This window comes from Astyanax mexicanus, chromosome 20 (assembly GCF_023375975.1).
Source record: "Astyanax mexicanus isolate ESR-SI-001 chromosome 20, AstMex3_surface, whole genome shotgun sequence".
Classification (NCBI taxonomy): Eukaryota; Metazoa; Chordata; class Actinopteri; order Characiformes; family Acestrorhamphidae; genus Astyanax; species Astyanax mexicanus.
Genome location: NC_064427.1, coordinates 4,105,059 through 4,126,623, shown reverse-complemented (window position 1 = coordinate 4,126,623; position 21,565 = coordinate 4,105,059). Strand labels below are relative to the sequence as shown.

Sequence of the window (21,565 nt, the reverse complement as noted above, 5' to 3'; positions counted from 1 at the left end):
CTGATTGAGTTTGTCTTTGCTAAGTGGCTAACGCATGTGTGCTCTTAGAGCCGTCTGGAAATCAGATCATGCTAATTCACTCTTTCCCCGGCTTGTTTAGCCGCTGCTGCGTTCCTGCGCGGAATTAGATGCAGGAATCCGCCTTCATTAGCCTCGGCTAAAGCGTGGAGAATCGGGTCAGGATGTGTGGGGATATCCTTATAGAACTGGCAGACGTTGAGTGATGGATGTGTGGATTGTTGGGCGAGAGGAGGAAGCTGCGTGTTTGTGTGTGTGTAGTGTGTGTGTGTGTGTGTGTGTGTGTGTGTGTGTGTGTGTGTGTGTGTGTGTGTGTGTGTGTGTGTGCTCCTTAATGATGGCAATGTGATATGGAACCTGTGGTGAGCGAGCGGACCTGTGACTGACACTGTCACGCATCAGGTGCTGCTAATTTAACCGGCCTGTTTTTGGAGAAACAGGTCAGTGGGGTCAGTGGAGGGGGCGGGGCCGGGGCGGGGGGGGGGCTTTGTGTGTGTGTTTTTGTGTGTGTTCTGTGGTATGTGCTTTTGAAGAATCACCGGAGGCAGAAAAAAAAATGGCCTTTTATTTTGAATGGATCTTTATATAAATAGATGAGTTCCTACAAATATTTTTTTTTATAAATAACTTAAACTTAAAAATAACTTAAACTTAAAAATAAATTTTTTGAATCAGTTTCTCTGATTTTGCTATGTATAGGTATATGTTGAACATTGTTGTTCAAAGTTTTAAGAGTTCAGAAATCAATATTTGGTGGAATAACCCTGGTTTTTAATCACAGTTTTCATTCATCTTGGCATCATATTGTTCTCCTCCACCAGTCTTACACACTGCTTTTGGATAACTTTATGCTGCTTTACTCCTGGTGCAAAAATTCAAGTAGTTCAGCTTGGTTTAATGGCTTGTGATCATCCATCCTCCTCTTGATTATATTCAATTTGGTAAAATCAAAGAAACTTTGAGAAATTTTTGAGTGCTCTCTTATTTTTTTCCAGACCTGTGTTGTCACAAAAGCTTAAACTTTTTGGTATAACTTAACTCTTGTACTTTACTGATTATTAATGAATGATCAATTCAACAGATATGGGACTACTGACTATTTAACATTACACTAAACAACCACTGTAATGACCACTAATTTTTGCTGACACTCACCCTCAGCTCAAATGTGAAAAAGGCAAAAAAAAAAAACGGGAGGTAAAGTTTGAGAGAGGCACTGGGTGATGTATGGGTTTAGAGGCAGGGAGACACAGATGATTGGTCATCAGGGGGGCGGTATTGTTAATTAACTGATCTGCATATTGTGATGTATCTGTGTACCAAAGTATACTAAATTATCATCCACACCTATTAATGCCACAGTTTAACCTGAGAGGGCCCTGCAAAGGCGGAAATTACCGCAATAAAAGTGTTTTTTAAAGGTTATCTAAATGTTTTTTAAAGGAATATGGATATTCTGATTGAAACTCCCTTAGACTCAGCAATACCCTCTTTTATTTGCTTAATTTCAGTGTTGGTTCCTCTATAGAAAGCCCTTCTTTATGGACTTGGTTTCTTGGTTCTTCATAGTGGGTCTTCCTCATGCTGTTAGGCAGACTTTTCTTTTTCGAGAGTTGCTTTTGTCGCATTGATTCTTCCTTATGTTCCTAAGAAGTCTTTGTTATTGAGTGTTGGATCATTTTAGTGAATAGTGAGTTTTTTTAAGCTCTGTTAGAGTTTCTCCCGACACTGTTGCAGCACCCATTAGTGGTCAGGCCTTCATTTCTGGAAAGGAGCTCGGTGACACCGTCTATTGGAGGAAACACAATACAAATGAAACTGAATTCAGGGCACCGTTGTTTGGTCTGTCACAGTCTCCTGATTAATGCATGGGCGGGAATCATTTATCAAACCTAAATGTACTTTGAAGAGCGCTAGCTATGTAAAGAAGGCTAAAAATAAGGCCTGACAGCTATTTGTCAAAAACGAACGGTATTCTTTTCTCGTTCCACGCTGCACATTCATCTGGTTATCTTCCGTCGTGTCGTGGGAAGTTTACAGTAAGTGAGGGAGTGATGTTTCAGAGATGGATAACGTTTCCAGTGTTTATTGACTGCTGAGAGAAAGCCTGGGACGGGAGGTTATAGAGATACATTAGCAAACGGAAAAAAGAAAAAGGAACATGCGCGGGATCCTGCTGAAAAGAAGAGGAGAGGAAAGCATCATCCAGCGCAGACGACCAGACTATCGATCAGACCCGACCTGCCACTCTCCGGCCCATTTCCTCTGCGCTCAGAATGGAGTGGAGCAGCAGGGAAAAACACACATCGTTTGGTTTTATAGTCTGATCATTATGAGCTTTATAGTCTGAGCTTTATAGCCTTTACGACCAGATCATTGTTTTATTACGCCTATCCAATGAAAGCATTAGTTTGGAGAAGAAACAAATTTATTTTCCCCTCTTATCCCCTCCAAATGAGCTTCATCAGCCGAGTCCTGTTTGCTGTTGGTGCTGTTATTGCCGTTGGTACTGAAGCTGCGTGGCTAATGCAGTTAGCTAACAGGTAATGTAAACTGCGGTGCAATTCCTGCCAACTCATCGTTACACAGTTACACAGTTACACAGTTACAGAGTTGTGTTAAAGTGCACTTTTTTAAGTTTTAAGCGATCTCACATAAACCTGAGGCTACTGCACACAACTCCAACCATCAGCAACTATCAGCACTGCTCACAGCCCACCACACAACATCTTCTCATTACTGCCTTAAATTACTGGATTAAATTACTCAAGACCACAGAAATCGATGACAAATGTCATATAGCTCGAACTAAATTCATGCTGAGAAAGACAGACGTCAATCTAAATCAGTTAGTTAGCCGGTATAAAATACCGGTCAAGTCAAGTCAAGAGTCAAGAGGCTTTTATTGTCATTACATCTGAGTACAGGTACACAGTGTGATGAAATTACGTTCCTCCCGAACCATGGTGCAACATAGAACAACAAGTAATAGACAACATAAAGTGCAGGAGTGACGACAGTGCAACATAAAATTATAACACTAATTTTGGTTTAGTTTGATTTGGTTTGCTTCGTGTTGGTTTGGTTTGATTCGAGTTGGTTTGGTTTGGATTGGTTTGGTTTGGTTTGGGTTGGTTTAGTTTGATTTGGTTTGATTTGGGTTGGTTTGGTTTGAATTGGTGTGGTTTGGTTTTTAGTTGGTTGGTTTGGTTTGAATTGGTTTGGTTTGGTTTGGTTTGGGTTGGTTTAGTTTGATTTGGTTTGATTCGGGTTGGTTTGGTTTGGTTTTGTTTGATTCGGGTTGGTTTGGTTTGGTTTGGGTTGGTTTGGTTTGGTTTGATTCGGGTTGGTTTGGTTTGAATTGGTGTGGTTTGGTTTTTAGTTGGTTGGTTTGGTTTGAATTGGTTTGGTTTGGTTTGGTTTGGGTTGGTTTAGTTTGATTTGGTTTGATTCGGGTTGGTTTGGTTTGGTTTTGTTTGATTCGGGTTGGTTTGGTTTGGTTTGGGTTGGTTTAGTTTGATTTGGTTTGATTTGGGTTGGCTTGGTTTGGTTTGGGTTGGTTTAGTTTGATTTGGGTTGGTTTGGTTTGGTTTGGGTTGGTTTAGTTTGATTTAGTTTGATTTGGTTTGATTCGGGTTGGTTTGGTTTGGTATGATTTAGTTTGGCAAAGAAACAAACTTTAGACACTGAACATGTCTGAGCTGATTGACTAGGTTTAGGATGATGTGTGAGTCTATCATGTTGAACTTCTGTGAGGAACATGGATCAGTTGGGTGAAGAAAGGAAGGAATAGCAGTTGTCGTGATGTAGTTGAGTGCTATCAGTGGAGGGTGTGATGTGCACGCTGAAGCACTTTGCCAGCTTATTGCCTGTAATCAAATCAGCGAGAAGGGAGCTTATCATCGCTCATCTTTCTGAAAGTGTTAAAGTCAATTGGAGGTATGGTGCGTTTAACAGACATAGCCCGGAGGGTAAACTGATTTTCGGGAATTACCGGCTCTACCGCTCTTACGCTTTGGCAGATGTCACGTTGGGAGCTCAGGAAATCCTTGATTTGGTTAATTGCTTCAACTCGGCCCTCGTCTTCAAGGCAGCAGCGGAGGCACAAAGGAATCCTACATCTCCTCATTACGCCGCCTGGCTGCGAGAGAGAGCGAGTGTGTGTGTGTGTGTGTGTGTGTGTGTGTACGCATGCGTACGCCTCCGTCACACCTTTATTCGATTAGCATGGAGACGTGGAGTTTGTAATTCGTTCGTTATCTCTGCAGCTTTTCCGTGAAAGTGTCTCTCAGACAGCTGTGTGAATTAGAACATTGTTTTGGCCTTCAGTGACCTTCCCAAACACGCTCTTGATGACTTGATTACTCAAAGTCTTGATTTATTTGGACAGAAAGCTGTTCAATTCTGAACCCCCACCCCATCCCACCCGACCCAGCTCCCCCCACCCATCCCACCCGACCCAGCTCCCCCCACCCCACCCAGCTACCCCCACCCCACCCAGCACCCCCCACCCCACCCGACCCAGCTCCCCCACCAACATTCCAGCTCACTTTTTCTTTTTTTAATGTACTTCATAAAATTTAAGGTATGCTGTTAACTGACTGACTCCATTAGTCCCTTCAAGACTTAAAACAAGAGGTTTATACAGAGCAATATAATAATATCATAATATATTTATTGTTATCTGTAAATATCTATTGTACTGTGCATACCTGTTTAACATTGTTTTTTTTGTAGCCAAACAAAACCTTAGCAACACCTTAACAACCACCTTGGAAGCCATGGACTTCCTTGTTGCATGGAAAAGCTGCTTGTGTTGCAACCACCAAGCAAAGCCTTGGAAACACTCTAGCAAACACCAAGTAAAATCTTAGCAGCAATGTAGCACCACAAAGCAACACCTTAGCAACACTTTAGCAACCACCAAGTACTATTTTAGCAACACCTTAGCAACCACCAAACAACACCTTAGCAACACCTTAGAAACCATTGTCTTTCTCTTCATACAGCAAGGCTGCTATTGACGGCAGCACATTTTGCAACCACAAAGCAACATCTTAGCAACCACCAAGCAACACCTTAGCAACACCTTGGCAACATTTTAGCAAATACCAAATAAAATCGTAGCAAAACCTTAGCAACCACCAAACAGCACCTTAGCAACACCATAGCAACCATCAACAAAACCATGGACTTTCTTGTTTTACGGCAAGGCTGCTTTTGATGCTATGTGACATGTGACGATACACTTTCATCCATAGAACAATCAGCCAACACATTAAAAAGGAAAATTCAACATAGTCTGTTCACATATCTCATCATAAAAAATAGGATGCATCTTAGAGAGCAAGGCAAGTGGACTTGTACTGTGGTACAATAGTGTGCCTAGTTCTGTCAGGTCTTCATGCCTGATGATTTATCCTATAAGAATATAAAAACTAGCTCTATTTGCAGTTTATTTCAGCTACCTGTTTTAATCCACATTCAGCTGCTCTGTAGGAATGACTCCCTCAGCCAGGAAGCTGTTTTAAACAAAACAACAGAACCTGAGGAACCGAATATCGATCCCAGATTCTCTAAAGGAAAAGGACAAAAAGACCCTCCAGAACGATTCATCCTTTACGTCTGTAATTATCATCGTCCCCTCATTTCCACCCCACTGCACCTCAATTATGTAGAAACTGCTGCCTGATTCGAGGCAGATGTGAGGGGCCGAGACGGGGCGCCCTTCCCCCCCTGACCCGCACACGGCCGGCCCAGCCACACACCGAGGTTCTGTACGAATCTCCGCACGCCTCTCAGAGCACAGATGTTGTTCTGAGCTCTGTGGGAACGGTGGTTGTTATTCTTACGGAAAAACATCAAGTCTAAATGAATCAGCTGAAGAAATGTAGGAAATGAATATGAGATTCATTAAAGAGAAATGTTCAAGTTTTTGAACTTGTGCATGGAATGTAGGTACTGTAATATAACTAAATCAAATAGTGTATTAAACAGATCTATTGGTCATTGGGTTCATTGGTCATCTAAACTAAAATAATTGCGGATGGATGGATGGATGGATGGATGGATGGATGGATGGATGGATGGATGGATGGATGGATAGATAGATAGATAGATAGATAGATAGATAGATAGATAGATTTTTGCTTTTTCAGACATTATCATTAGCACTACATGCTTCTCTCTCGTACCCACACACATATCTCTTGGTGCAGCTGTGCAGCTATAGCTGCAAAAACAGCAAAAGCAAACCACCTGGCCTTTGTTTTCCTCCTCGACCTGAGCATGAACTTCAGACCAGCTGTTTACTGTAGTCTGTGTTTTTGCTGTGTCAAAACAACTTCATGGGACAAACTGCCCTGGGTTACCAGAATGCTCAAGTTTCCTCAGTATAGAGATATTGGGCAGCATTTACGTCACGCTATTGTTTCAGTGGCTAATGCTAATGCTAATGCTGCTGAACCCAGCCTTAGTGCTGGAGAAACTTCACTAAAAACTCACCGTTAGTCAATATTAATGATATTGGAATTATAAGCTTACTGTAAATAAACGGAAGTGCTTTACCCACCTAAATAAAGAGTTTCCAGGAGAGAAATCAGTGTAGATTAAAATCCAGAGCTCATTTAACTTTAAAAGAAAATGTTTTTTTAAGAAATACATTTTTATTTATTTAGGCGCTTCCCCAGCTTCCCTATTATAAGAGAAACATAGTGTCATCCTTACTCACTTCGATGTAGACATCTTTACTAGTGTTGCTTAATGTGCCTTATAATCTGGTGCACCTCAAAATCCGTAAAATACGGTAGCAGAAACACTGAATTAACGTTTTTTTTATTATAGGAACATTTGTGGCTCCCTTTTTTAGCTACAGTTACAGTTCCTTGATTGCAGATCTGGTTTTGTTGATATGAAGATGGCAGTATTACATGTATCAGATGGCACCGGGCAATAGCGTACACATGTTCTGCCTCACGTCTCACACTTTACTGGATTTTATTGATTTTGTAAAGTGGCTGTTAGGCCTATCCTATCCCACCAACCCCTCACACTGAATAGAGAGCAGCTTCTGCATTACTACTAAAGAATACAGAGTACAGAAGTTCTCTTCAAATAGGTTTATGTAATGTCATTGTTAACAAATGAACACATGATTTATCTAATGCAATTTTAATGCATTAATGTTTTTAACACAGATTAACAACATGATTTAGTTTGGCTTTAATGTCCTTACCTAATTATATAATTATAATTTACTAGTATGTTAACTTTGGGGCTTTTTCACCACTTTTTTTAGCGGTATTTAGAAATGTAGTAAACATGGCAGACAGGAGCACTCAGCTTGTGTTACAAATCCAGACACTTTTACTTTCAAATCAGCTTTTACTCATGCATCAGCGCTTAAACACACACACCCACACACACACACACATTCACATTTTCACACACACACATACTGTTCAAATTTTAGTCTGATGGTTAGTAATTGAAATGGGGACATTTATTTATTGTCATATAAAGACATTATTGCACACTTATTGACAAAAATATACTTCAAAAAATGTTTTTTGACCTTAATATTAACTATTTGGAATATTTAACCACTTTTATATTCCAATTCCAGTGTCTAAATGCTCTCGGTTAAAAATTAATTGCTTGTTAAAACGGTATAATTGCATTATTTTGTTATTATGATTGTCATTTTATCAGGCCTTAAATTATTTGATTATCTTAAATTGTGGTCCATCCAATACTTTTGGGATGAGCTGGGATTAGTTTGTGATGAGCTAAAATCTAGTAGAATGTCTTCTCTGGACAGTAGAGACAGTTACTTCAACAAAATCTACCATCTCAAACTTATATCATCGTCAGGGCTGCTGCAAGATCTTGGTGAGAAATAATAAATTAATGCAGCACTGGATTGAAATAAATATTGTGACTGTGCAGAAGCTTATTGAAACAATGCCAAGGTGAACGTGTAAAGCCGCAATCAAAGATATATATGGTTTAAAAAAAAAAATAAAAAAATAAATAAATTGGTAGTGATTTTTTTTTTTGGAGCCAGGCAGTGTATATTTGCAAACAAACAAACAAAAAAAAAATACTAATTACTAAAAATATTACTAATATTCCTGTCATGTGACTTTTGCCATGTCATTGTATTACATGGCAAAAGTCACATACTTTAGCTGATTACTCTGTTGCTGTAATATTAGTGTTACTAATGTTTTTTTCCTAATTTCTGCAAATATCTAAATCTCGGTTTATTCACACAAACATAATGAATACAAAATGACAACGATCCATTGTCTCGACCGAGGACAGCTGCCACTTCATCTCCAGACGGGTTCACGTCTCAAAGCATACCACTCTGTTTTAGGTCCGCTGGCCGGCGGCCATGTGGTCGGCGTGTCAGAAAGAGGATAGTGTGTGTTTGTGAATGAAACGGCTGAGGAGCGTTTCTCATGGCCCCCATAAGAACGGGGCCCTCAGATGAAAGAGTGTGTGAGCAGTATCAGATGTGCTGTAGGGCAGGGCTGCAGAGCAGCACGCACGGCTCCGGAACGTTCCGCTCCGCTAACGCAGCCTGGCTCAGGTTTGTGGGAGAGGAGGGCCTCGTAGGTAGACGTCCATACACACACACTGATACACACACACTGATACATACACACACAGAGACAGTGCATTTAGCAGATAGCAGCGCTTCAGCGTGCACATCTGCTCTCTCATGATCAGCCAGGCTCGTTTGAATGAACCAGGCTTATCTCCTCTGCATTATTTATTATTGTTGCGAATCCGACGGAAGTTTCTTCAACTTGGGAAAAGGAATTTGCGATAAGAGGAAAGGTTGAGAGACAGGTTTGTGCTCAGTGTGCTGTGAGCCACAGTGCCCACACTCTAAAAATGATGAGTTTCTTTGATTTTACCAAATTGAAAACCTCTGGAATAAAATCAAGAGGAAGATGGATGATCACAAGCCATCAAACCTCCAAACTGAACTGCTTGAATTTTTGCACCGGGAGTAAAGCAGCATAAAGTTATCCAAAAGCAGTGTGTAAGACTGGTGGAGGAGAGAACATGATGCCAAGATGCATAAAAAAAAAAAAAACTGTGATTAAAAACCAGGGTTATTCCACCAAATATTAGTTTTCAATGGGCATATAAGCAGCTGAAACATAATGTTATGTTGTTAGATGAATGGTAAAAGTAAGGGAGAAGTTGGGCGGGTTTATCAGGAGTGCTCAGTATCAGCAGCCTCTCTCTACAGCTCACTCTTTACAACACAGCTCACTCCCTCTCCTCTGCTCACTCATCTGTGTGTGTGTAGTAGTAGTGGTTGTGTGTTTGTGTGTGTGTGTAGTTGTGGTTGTGTGTGTGGGTGTATTTGTCATCTTTGGCGACACCCACAAGCTTTGACCATCTGCCCTCAACCTGGCTCTCTGATAACATACTTTCAGAAAACTGAGAGAGAGAGAGAGGGAAAGAGACGGAGAGAGATATGAACCTATTGGTACAGTGTTTAATGCCAGGCTTGGGCTAGAGGGATATAAAACACTCGCTGTGGAGCAGTGGAACTGTGTTCTCTGGAATGATTGGGGTCCAGGATGAGTTGGGATGAGTTGGTGATGAGCTGAAATCTAGTCCAGTGTCTTGTCCGGACAGTAGAGACAGTTACTTCAACAAAAGACGGATAAACTCTTTTTATTACCCTTGATATGAAAAAAGGTCTTCCATTAGTTTTGTCCATATAGTGTTTTTATTGTGCACCAGCTTCTCATGTGTTGGATAACTCACTATTTCACACAAGATCTCAACACACACACACACACACACACACACACAGACAGAAGGACACACAGCTTCTACACTCCTGTTTCATGTTTCCCTCAACCATAGAGCTGTGCATCAGGATCCTGTCTCGCTGCAGGAGTCCTGAAAGAGCTGTCCCTAAACTTTTGTTATCTTTGTGTGAGAGGAGACCTGCAGAATGCACTGGCTCTTTTGTAAGGGGGCTTTTATCTCCAGGCCCCCCATGTACCCGTCAATCATTCTGACCCATTCTCAAACACACCTACTCACTCACACACACACAATACAAAACTCACGGCCTTCCTCCACTCACTCCCTCACTCACTCCCTCACTTATTCACTCCCTCACTCACTCACTCACTTATTCACTCACTCCCTCACTCACTCACTTATTCACTCACTCCCTCACTCACTTATTCACTCACTCCCTCACTCCCTCACTTATTCACTCCCTCACTCACTCACTCACTTATTCACTCACTCACTCCCTCACTCACTTATTCACTCACTCACTCCCTCACTCACTTATTCACTCACTCACTCACTTATTCACTCCCTCACTCACTCACTCACTTATTCACTCACTCACTCACTCCCTCACTTATTCACTCACTCACTCACTCACTCACTTATTCACTCACTCACTCCCTCACTTATTCACTCCCTCACTCACTCACTCACTTATTCACTCACTCACTCACTCCCTCACTCACTTATTCACTCACTTATTCACTCAGTCACTCACTCAGTCACTCACTTATTCACTCACTCTCTCACTCACTCACTTATTCACTCACTCACTCACTTATTCACTCACTTATTCACTCACTCACTCACTCAGTCACTCACTTATTCACTCACTTATTCACTCACTCACTCACTCAGTCACTCACTTATTCACTCACTTATTCACTCACTCTCTTATTCACTCACTCACTTATTCACTCACTGATTCACTCACTCTCTTATTCACTCACTCACTTATTCACTCATTCACTTATTCACTTATTCACTCACTTACTCATACACAGTACACTCACTACCCTCCTCCACTTACTCATTTACTCACTTATTCACTCACTGATTCACTCACTCTCTTATTCACTCACTCACTTATTCACTCACTGATTCACTCACTCTCTTATTCACTCACTCACTTATTCACTCACTCACTTATTCACTCACTGATTCACTCACTCTCTTATTCACTCACTCACTTATTCACTCACTCACTTATTCACTCACTCACTTATTCACTCACTCATTTATTCACTCACTCACTTATTCACTCACTCACTTATTCACTCACTCACTTATTCACTCACTCACTCACTCACTCACTTATTCACTCACTCACTCATACACAGTACACTCACTACCCTCCTCCACTTACTCATTTACTCACTTATTCACTCACTCACTTATTCACTCACTCACTTATTTACTTAAGCACTAATGCACTCACTCACTCATCCCTCACATATTCACTCAGTCATACACACTCTCACTGAGTGAGAGAGTGAGTGTGTGATTGAGTAAGTATATAAGTGAGTGAGTGAAAAGGTGAGTGAGTAAATAAGTGAATAAGTGAATAAGTGAGTGAATGAGTGAGTGAGTGAGTAAGTGAGTGAGTGAGTGAGGGTGTGAGTGATACACACACTTACTCACTCACACATTCACTCACTCCCTCACACACTCCCTCACACACTCACTCCTACACTCACTAATTCATTCATTCAGAGAATGCTCTGATGGAACACAACGGTAAAAACAAAGGATCGGAACTTATATACAATATACGTAACTTACATACAAGTTATAGTAAATGTTTAGCAAATGCATTATACATAAAATATAATAAGCATCATAATGATTAATCCATTATTTACATTCCTTTCAGATCAAATGCACTATGGAGACATTAACATCACACCGGTCACTCGGCAGTCCTCCCCAAAGAAGTGTGGCGTGACTCTTCAGACCAGACGTTTCAGTGCATTACAGGTATTCCTACTTTGCATTGTGGGATAGGTGGGACGTTTACAGTTACTATAGTAAAAAAAAAAAAAAAAAACACCATCTTACTATAGACTTTATTTTTTATCCAATCAAAATTGGTACAGTGTTAAAAAAACATATACAGCAATACTTTAATATATTGATATTTTCATACACACTTATTAGTGATAATTACAAAGAATAACAGAATAACACCTTCACACGTAAACAAGTGAGCACTAGTGTGTGTGTGTGTGTGTGTGTTGGGGGGGGGGGGGGGCGAACAGGGACTGGACTATATTTGGGAGGCCAAGCGTGGCTGATGATCCCTACACCTGCTGTGGGACTGGAATTGTGTACCCTCATTGTGTTTGTGTGCTGACAGCAGGACTCTGACTGGCACACACACACACACACACACACACACCACACACACAGACATGCCTACACTCACACATAGACAAAATTAATTAAAATTTGAATTAAAATGAGCGAGGATTAAATAAAAAAAAAAAAATGCAGACAATGTCCCTGTTGTGCAGTACGGTCTGTGTTTCAGACTTTCAGCCTTCAGCCAATGAGAGCACAGTGTCTGTCTGGAGCTTCTCTTAAAGCTATATCAAATATAATTGATCCAGCAAGACTGGACATGCACTTGATGCTCCGCCATACGTACTTCACAAACTCGCCTATGTGTTACTGGAGGCTTCCACTAGAGGGCAGAGCAGAGAACGCTGATCATAGAGAACGTCCAGATTTATGCTATGCAGTGTTTCTTAATCCGTGTCCTGGAGGAACCCTGCTCTACACATGTGTTGCTTAGAAGACAAGCGATCATCACTCCTTGGGTGATGTGGATCAGCACAAGGCTGCGTCTGTGAGCTGATGTATCAGAACCGAGTCGCTGCGCTTTCCTCCGAGCGTTAGCGCCATGCTATCCTACAGCACCACACTAGAGTTCAGTTGTTACTCTTTATAATCACTATCATCTCTTTCACTAATGATTAAACAGGCAGACTGCATGTCTAGGTAATTGATTTTTTATTAATTCAATGATTAGGTGCATCAGATTTGCAGATGCATCCCAGTACTTTTGTCTATAAATAGAACATGTCAAGCCAAAACAGGGGCTTGGGTCTGTGTGGTTGTTACTGTGCTAATTTGATATAAAACAGATTGTCGGTTGGCTAAATTTTTATCTTGGGTGAACTCCGCTGATGCACCCTGGCTGCGTTCAGACATTCCTGCACGTGCACCCTGCGTACACACAATTACTGCCTGTTAGGAAAAGTGTGATATTGTAAACACCCCCCCCCCCCCCCCCACCATCACCATCACCACCCCCATCACCACACACAGCCCCCTCCTCCTATTTCCCTCTATAATTACAGCTTGTGTGAACCCTGGACGCCTCGTCATCCCTCCAGCCGGCCTCCTCTCCTCTCTTCATCTCTTCGTCTCTCTCCCAAACCAGCTCTGACCTCTCGTCTCCACTCTGCCCAGCGTCAGGGTGTCCAGCCAGACCCTCGTATCCTCGCTGCAGCTTTCAGAATGCTTTGTTTAGAGCGAGCGCTGTGCCAGGATTTAACTCTTGTGGGTGGAGCGGATATAGCCACTGTTTTGTAGTAATTATTTCACACTTGCCCTTATTAAAACTGATTAATATATACAGCGGTTAGACAATGAAACTGAAACACCTGTCATCATTTTCATGGCTAAATCGGAGCAGCCTGGTGGCCAATCTTCATTAATTGCACATTATTGCACCAGTTAGAGCATGAAGAGTGTGAAGGTTCAATTAGCAAGGCAAGAGCACAGTTCTGCTCTAAATATTGCAATGCACACTATAACATTATGGGAGACATACCAGAGTTCAAAAGAGGACAAATTGTTGGTGCACGTCTTGCTGGAGCATCTGTGACCAAGACAGCAAGTCTTTGTGATGCATCAAGAGCCACGGTATCCAGGGTAATGTCAGCATACCACCAAGAAGGACCAACCACATCCAACAGGATTAACTGTGGACGCTGTAAGAGGAAGCTGTCTGAAAGGGATGTTCGGGTGCTAACTCGGATTGCATCCAAAAAACATAAAACCACGGCTGATCAAATCAGCAGAATTCAATGTGCACCTCAACTCTCCTGTTTCCACCAGAACTGTCCGTCACCACAATAAATTCTAAGTCTAAAAAATAAAAAAATAATTTAAAAAATGGAGATATTTTAGACCTCAAATAATGCAAAGAAAACAAGTTCATATTCATACAGTTTGGTGGATTTGGCGGAATAACCCTGATTTTTAATCAAGTTTAATTAAGTTTTCATGCGTCTCGGCATCATGTTCTCCTCCACCAGTCTTACACACTGCTTTTGGATAACTTTGTGCTTCTCACTCCTGGTGTAAAACTTTTGATTATATTTCAGATGTTTTCAATTTGATTGAAAACAAAGAAACTCATATTTTTAAGCATTTATCTGTATTTATCAGCAATAATAGTAATAGCTCTGGGTTTGTGTGTAAGAGATGAAAGCTTCTCTTACTTTTTTGTTGTTGTTTATTGTTTGCCCGTCATACGAGCCGCTTGCACCCCGGACCCGTCGTTTTTTTCCGGCTCGTTCCGCGGCGCTCTAATTGGAGAGGGGAGACAGGTGGCGCCACCCGGTTGTGCGGGGGCCTCGTTAGCGCGGGGCTGTGTAATCTCTTTGTTTTTGCAGTGTGAATATGGAGGCCAGTGCATGAACTTCTGACGCCAGGCCCTGCAGCGCCACTCACCCATGCTGATCTGCCCCCCGCCCCCTTCCGCTCCTGTTATTGTAAGATGTGTCAAGGGTTCTAGCCCACAACAACCCCAGAGTCTAAACACTCGCCCCCTCCTCCTGCCTCCTCCTGCCTCCTCCTGCCCCCCCCAGCCCCCCCCCCCGGGTCCTGCAGGTTCTCCCGCAGGACAAGGACAGTGGGAGACAGCTGAGGTGTGTTCACTCTGTGTACTCTTATATCTGCTGTGTGTTTTAAAGCTCTGCAATAAGAGAATCATGGTAGAATAGACAAGATGAAACCTCCTAATTACGACATCACAGCTCATCCCATTCAGCTTTGTACTCTCATTTATTCGGTTCACTGGGGGTTCAAATTAAAATTAGCAACACAGGGGAATAGGTTCATCTCAGGCAGGAGCTTTTCTTTTTTAATCTGAAGTTCTTTCACAACTTTAAACTTTTAGTTAAGAACTCAGTAATACTAGAGTACGTAATAGAGCTGGTATAAATACTGTAATTATAATGTTTACTTAATGTCAAAATATTTGTAAGTCCCCCGGAGTGGGATTTTTACTATCTGGACCTGGACTGTGTGTAAGTAACTATAGGTTTAAATAGGATCTCCGGTGGATTTTGCGTTTTACAGAGACTTTAAAACTAGGTCAGTGTCTGAACTGCACTTAGCAGAGCATTATTACACATGTTGTAAAGTAATATATGACATTGCAAAGACTGTAATTAGTGTAAAAACTGAAAAAAATAAAATAAAATCTCGTTGCCTCCTGGTGTTACAGTGCTGTTAGCCAATCAGAGGCGATACGTTTGCATGCATGTATGAATATTCATGAGCAAAAGTCTTTTCTAGACATTTTAAAACAAATGAAAAAAAAATGCAACTTTGAGTTGCACACATTGCTTACACAGTGCTTGTCTAGTTCCTGAAGAGAAGTATTGCCAATAGAATAGGACTCTCTTAAACAGATGAACATGAGCCTTAATTGCATTGCATTAAGCACACACTCAGTAGATAAGCTATACTACCTTCGTCAGACAAATTTAAGAATGTCGCCATTGCTATTGCAATGTCATGTTTTTAAATATGATAAACTGTGAGAGCCCTATCGTGCACCCACGCTCATTGCTACCTTACACCCCGTCAACACCCCTGTCTATTTTCACGTCTTGCGCACCCATCGTTAAAATTGTAATAAAATCGTTAAAATTTAGTAATAAAGCTACACTGATGGAAGTGGTGGTCTGGAAGTGAGGTGTGTTCAGGTAAATTTCTGGCATGTTGCTGTCTTGGCAGCAGAAAACACGGGTGCACCACTGACTGAAATGAACCTAGGCAACAGTAAATCATTAGAGTCCATTCCTATAGGTTGAAAAACAATAAAACATGACATACTTTCACATGGTACAGTATGTGACTGTTATAAATATTCATGTGATTTATTGCTCAAAATAAGTTTTTGAGATGTGTTATATCTCATTTATTACAGTTTAATAAAACCAATAAGCGTAACGTTATAAAACTAATTGTCATTAAGAGACAGAGACAGTAGTTTGAAATGTTTGGACAGTAATAGACCTTGGTTAAGCACCGTGTATGAGGCCTTATGAAGCTGATGTTTATATACAGTATTCGTGGACAAGGTTATTTTGTTATTTTGTGATATGGATTATACAGTGGATTGGCTAGACGTAGTTGTTGATTTAGTTCAATGTGTGTGTTTTTGGATTTGAAACCAAACTGCAGATGAGTGTGTGTGTGTGTGTGTGTAATTGTTAGGGTTCCAAACAGGCGATGGGAGCCCAGGTGTCAGAGGCAGAAGGACACGTCCAGCCTAATGCAGTCAGGCAGGTGTGGGGGTCAGCAGGGGTTTGTGGGGCTGCTCAGTGACCCCTGGTGTCCGCCCTGCTTTGTTGGACTATTAGAGTAGGCGTTAATTAGGACCTGTGAAGAGCATTGTCTGCGGATCGTAATTCGGACACGTAGAAACAATCCTTTCATCAAAAGCTCCTGTGGGTTTGGCAAGTCGTCCGAGATCCTTCACACTGATAGCGCTTTATAAACGGCGTGTATTAACCCATCACACCTGCTCCTGCTCCTGGTGTCAGGTCTATAGTGCTTACAGTGAATTATTAATACTTATTCTCCATTATTTTATCACCAGGAACAACAAAAACAACATACTGTCTCTTTATTCAAACTGTTTTCCACTCATCGCTCTTCAGAGGAGATATTTTATTATGATTTAAATATGAAAATATGTTGTTGTGGAAAAGTTTCCACTGTGAAACCAAAGTGAAAGCGTCTGTTTCTCACTTTTCTTCCGAGGAACTTTTTTTTTTTTTTTTTTCATTTAAAAAATATATTTTTTGGTAGATTACTAATCTGATGATTATTTTACATTATTATAATATAATAATATTATTGTATTATGCACAGAATGATCTATTTTGAGCATTTATTTCTTTTATTGTTGATGATTATGAAGCTTACATCCAATAAAAAACACAACACAGTGTCTCAGAAAATTTTAATATTATAATAGACCAATTGGTACTTTTGGCAGTGTGGGCAGAGTGCCAAGTCCTGCTGGAAAATGAAATCCGCATCTCCATAAATGTTGTCAGTAGCAGAGGTTCAGCATGAAGTGATTCTGTAAGATTTTGTGGGAAAACAAAACTGCACTGACTTTAGACTTAAAAATAAAACACAGTGGACCTTAGAAGACATTTAAACGTGAAATGTTCAGTCAGCATTGTTAATTATAACTACATAAATATACAGTATGTATCACTATTTTCTGTATTTTATCTATTTTTTAAATAATACATTCAGCCTTGCAATTAAACAAACCTGCATTTTTGGACAAGGTCTATAATCAGACACTGGGATACAATAGCTATCTGAAACCTTGAGCCTTGTATTTCCAAAATTGAGTCAGTTATGGTCTAATGATTAGATGCAGAATGAATAAACCATATTTGTGCATTGTATTATCATCATATTAACAGACACGTCAAGAAACATTGAATTTGACATCCCAACGTGTTCATCCACCCCAGGGGATTAAACCACAGTGAACTAACTACCATATAAATAATAGGAATTAACAACATGTCAAATAAAGCACAGGGTTAAATTGGTTAAATTGCTTCCTGGCTTCTTAGGCTGCGAGTCTCAGCCAGATGCTGTAAATGTAAGAAAGATGAAAAGGCACATTGTTATGATATAAACATATGTCTGGGGAAGATTTCTGTAATAAATTGCATTTTTTTTCTTTATTTTACTTGTTGAAGCCTTACTTTTCTTTAATAATTATCTTTTAAATATATGTGATCAAACTGAATTGCTGTTTATTTTCAAGATGGATTGAAAATGTGCTCTTAGACTAAAATATTGGGACACCAGCTCATTCACTTTTACTCTGATGATGTTTGGGACGGAGAAATCTGCACTTTGGAGGGGGGTAGGGCAGATTACGGCACAAGTTAATTGGGTAAAAAAACAACAATGCATTACTGATTCCAAATTAATAGCGTGTGTTAACGCTTTAACGTTGACAGTCCAACATCTTAAAAACATTATAATTATGTTCTCTGCAGTTTATACACAAAGGCAGAAATGCATGGTGGGAATAGGTTTCTAAGTAGACCAATCAAAATGTCACAATGCATAGTTATACTTCTGGGGGGGCGTAGGGTAGGGCACGGTTTAAGGGTATCTGGCTAGGCATTCACTGTAAACCCAGACGTTGTTTGAACTCAAACAATTTAAGTCTGTTTTACATAAAATTGAATATTTCGAAACAACACTCAACTACTTTGAGTTAATAAGTTGAACCAACTTATAATAACTGAGTTTAGTCTTTTGCCATTGGCTTCCATTCACAATCTATTTGCATACTGGGTGTGTCCAACAGTTTCTGACTAACACTCACCATCAGTGTGTAGTGATTCCCCCTGGGCTACCTTAAAAATAAATCAACTTCTCCTTTAGTTGCAATAACTTGATGTTTTAATAACTTGCTTACAAGATGCTTACAGTGTAGGCTATAGGGTCTCTCCCTTGTCTTCCTTTTTCCCCTTATTTTTTTTTTTTTTTTTGCACTTTTAAGCCATGTACCATCTTAGACCATCTGTGTCAGTTTGGAAGAGTGGTACTGGGTGTGCAGTGTGTGTGTGTGAAGTGTGTATATGTGTGTGTCTTTGGGTGGGTGTCCATGAGGTAGTGTGTTGACTGCTGAAGTGCTGTAATGATTCTTTTTGCGATATTGTTTTACAAGAGGCTGAAACAGGAGCCGCTCAGTTCCCCGGTGTTGCCGGGATCCTCGGTGAAAGGCTTTAGTGTGAAGCCAGAGCCGAACGCTGAGCCCGTCTCCCCTCCGGCCAGCGTGCACCATTATCACCAGGGGCTTTTACTCCAGCCCTCACTCACTTTCAATATTTCATATTTACAGCAGCTAATTATTCCGAGCCCTGCTCTCCTCGCTCTCGCTCTGCTCGCTGGATGTGGGTGTGAAATGGCATTAGCATTAATGCTCTGTGGCTAGTTCGTAAAGCTGTGAACACCCAGTCTTACTGGAGGTGTCAGACGTGCTTCTCTCGTCGTGATTCACTTCCCACACCACACAAAGCCTCCTTCCCTCGCCTGGATTTCCTGCTAATTCAGTTTTTTTAAAGGGTCGCTCCCTCTTCTTGAGTCGGCCAGACATCGGGACAAGCTGTCCTGCTCTGTCCTGCTTTCTCCTGCTCTGCTGTGTTTGGTGTACCCATGTGTTCATTTCTTTAACTTTTTTCCTTCGCGTAAATACAACACCCAGCTACAGCCCAGAGAAAAAGAAAAAAAAAACAGCTATGACAATTTGGCAGGCAGACATGACACAAACAAGGCAGCTCTCTCATTAGCAAGTAGCAAGCGTAAGAAAGCGCAAGAGAGAGCGAGAGAGAGCGACAGCGTGAAGCTCGGCCGTGGCGTTGGATCGGATCGGCCAGAGGGAACGCTACTTGCTGTTCTTGGCCGCTGGTTCCAGTTGCCTTGGCAATGGAAAAACACAGCTCTTTATCCAGTTCTCTGATTCGGGCATCTCCGTTCCAGCCAGAGGCCGAAGAGCAATGGTGCAGGTGCGGTTATAGTGTGGAAGTGCTACTGAATAGCTGCTAGCAAGATGATGAGGAAGGGAAGGCCAGGAACTCAGGTGAACTTCAGGTGAATGCTGGGAGACTGGGTGGATTCAGGACAAATCGATCAATTCCAGTGGATCCTTCAGAAAAAAAAAAATGCTCCAACAGTGATCAAAAACCAGCATCTGCAAGTGGTCATTATATAGGAAAAAGAAGTTTGAAATATCCTGCCTAAGACCCCGTACACACAAATTCAGATATATAAAAAAAATGTCTCATATCTTGAAACATATATTTGTCCACACAAGCAGCGTTTTTAAAAATATCCCGGTCCACAAGGAAACGACATAGCATTTATAAAACAATGAAATGATCAGGGATTCTTTATACATTCTGAACAGTTTTCTCCTCAGCAACAAATACTTTATTTTTGAAGTAAAATTGTTCAACCAGGTGCTTGTTGGTCCATGCCTGGTCCAGAATCTCCATTTGCAGTAAGGTTGGAGTAACATTAAATGAACCTAAATTAATAACCTTAATTGCTTTAAATCCACAAATCGCAGAGAGAACAGAACCATTCCGAAAACATCAGCGTTTTCAGAAAAGTCAGTTTTCCCCGCCACACGGCTCCAAAGTTTTGAAGTTTTCAAAAATCTCCACCTTGGAAGGCATTTTTGAAAAGCTCTGTTTTCAGTGACCAAAAACGCTGTTTTCGTGTGAACGTAAGGCCAAAAAAAACTCTTGCACAAGTCGTCTTACAACTGTCCTCGTATAGTTACAATGATGTCTCCTAGTAGAACTGTTTTTGATGTATTGGCTATCATTGTGCCATGTGATGAAGGAAAAGGTGAAGAATCCTACCCACAATGCTCTCTTGGACTCCTGAACATGGTTGTTTGTGATTCATACTTGTATTAAACTTTATTAAACTGGACAATGATGCAGAAGCATAGATTTCATTTTTTATGACTTTTCTCGTGGAGTTATGTGTCATAACTAAATTTTGGGCGTGAACCACGCCCTCACTCCTCCCACTTCCTTCCCTATTTAAACCGTCACTTCCTCTCTACCTGCTCATTGAACAAACCTCGCACCCACCTCCTCCCCATCTTCCTCCTTGTTTAATTTTATTCTCTTCTCATGTTTCTCTTCATGAGAGGGGGGTCTTCGGATTCAGGCTTTACAGCGAAGCTGCCCCAAACTCCACCCCGACACTCTGAGTTCGCTCCCCCTCTTTTCTTCTTCTCTGCCCAGTGAAGGGCGTGGGTCAATACTAGCAAATTAAGATTTTTTGTCAGGTTCAGTTCCACGGATAAAATGGACTTTGGCTGCGTGTCAATGCTCCAGCTGTCTGGTAGAAATATGCATTGCTTCTTAGAGAAAACTCAGAAGGCCTGGAGTCTTGCCATGGGCACTATGGTTTATGTGAGAACGGAAGATTCCCCGGAGTCTGTGCCTGTGACGGCTGTAGAGATTGAAATTCAGCGGTTTCAGCACATCACATCTTATACAGCTTCCTCTTTCTCTTCCTGTCTTCCTGAGGAACTCGGCACATTCCTCCACGGCTAATGGAGCAACAAACAAACAACTGCAGCCAGGCTCTGCTCTATAAAATAAACAGGTTTAATGAACTCTTTACTGAGTCCACTTTATGTCATGCAGAGTTAATGGTCTAGGAGGCGATTCAGCAGCGAAGATCCTGCTCTATACAGCTGCTGCATTTATTCAAGCATCCATCAGCATCTTCAGTTCAGTTCTTAAACAACCCTATGGCTTCAAAATTAAAGCCTTCACAATTATGAGATACAAGCCTTTGCCTAGACTGGGTTTAGGAACATTGGGCTGCTTTG

General features: G+C 41.1%; 1 protein-coding gene across 3 annotated transcripts in view; it reads left to right on the top strand.

Moving 5' to 3' along the window:
* Positions 1-21,565, top strand: part of bmpr1bb (bone morphogenetic protein receptor, type IBb) — a 138,468-nt gene that overhangs the window by 59,232 nt on the left and 57,671 nt on the right. For all 3 annotated transcript variants that reach the window (XM_022680903.2, XM_022680902.2, XM_022680901.2), the window contains one exon: positions 11,729-11,832. The gene's annotated coding sequence lies outside the window, so the exon portion shown is untranslated. The remainder of the gene's footprint in view (positions 1-11,728; positions 11,833-21,565) is intronic.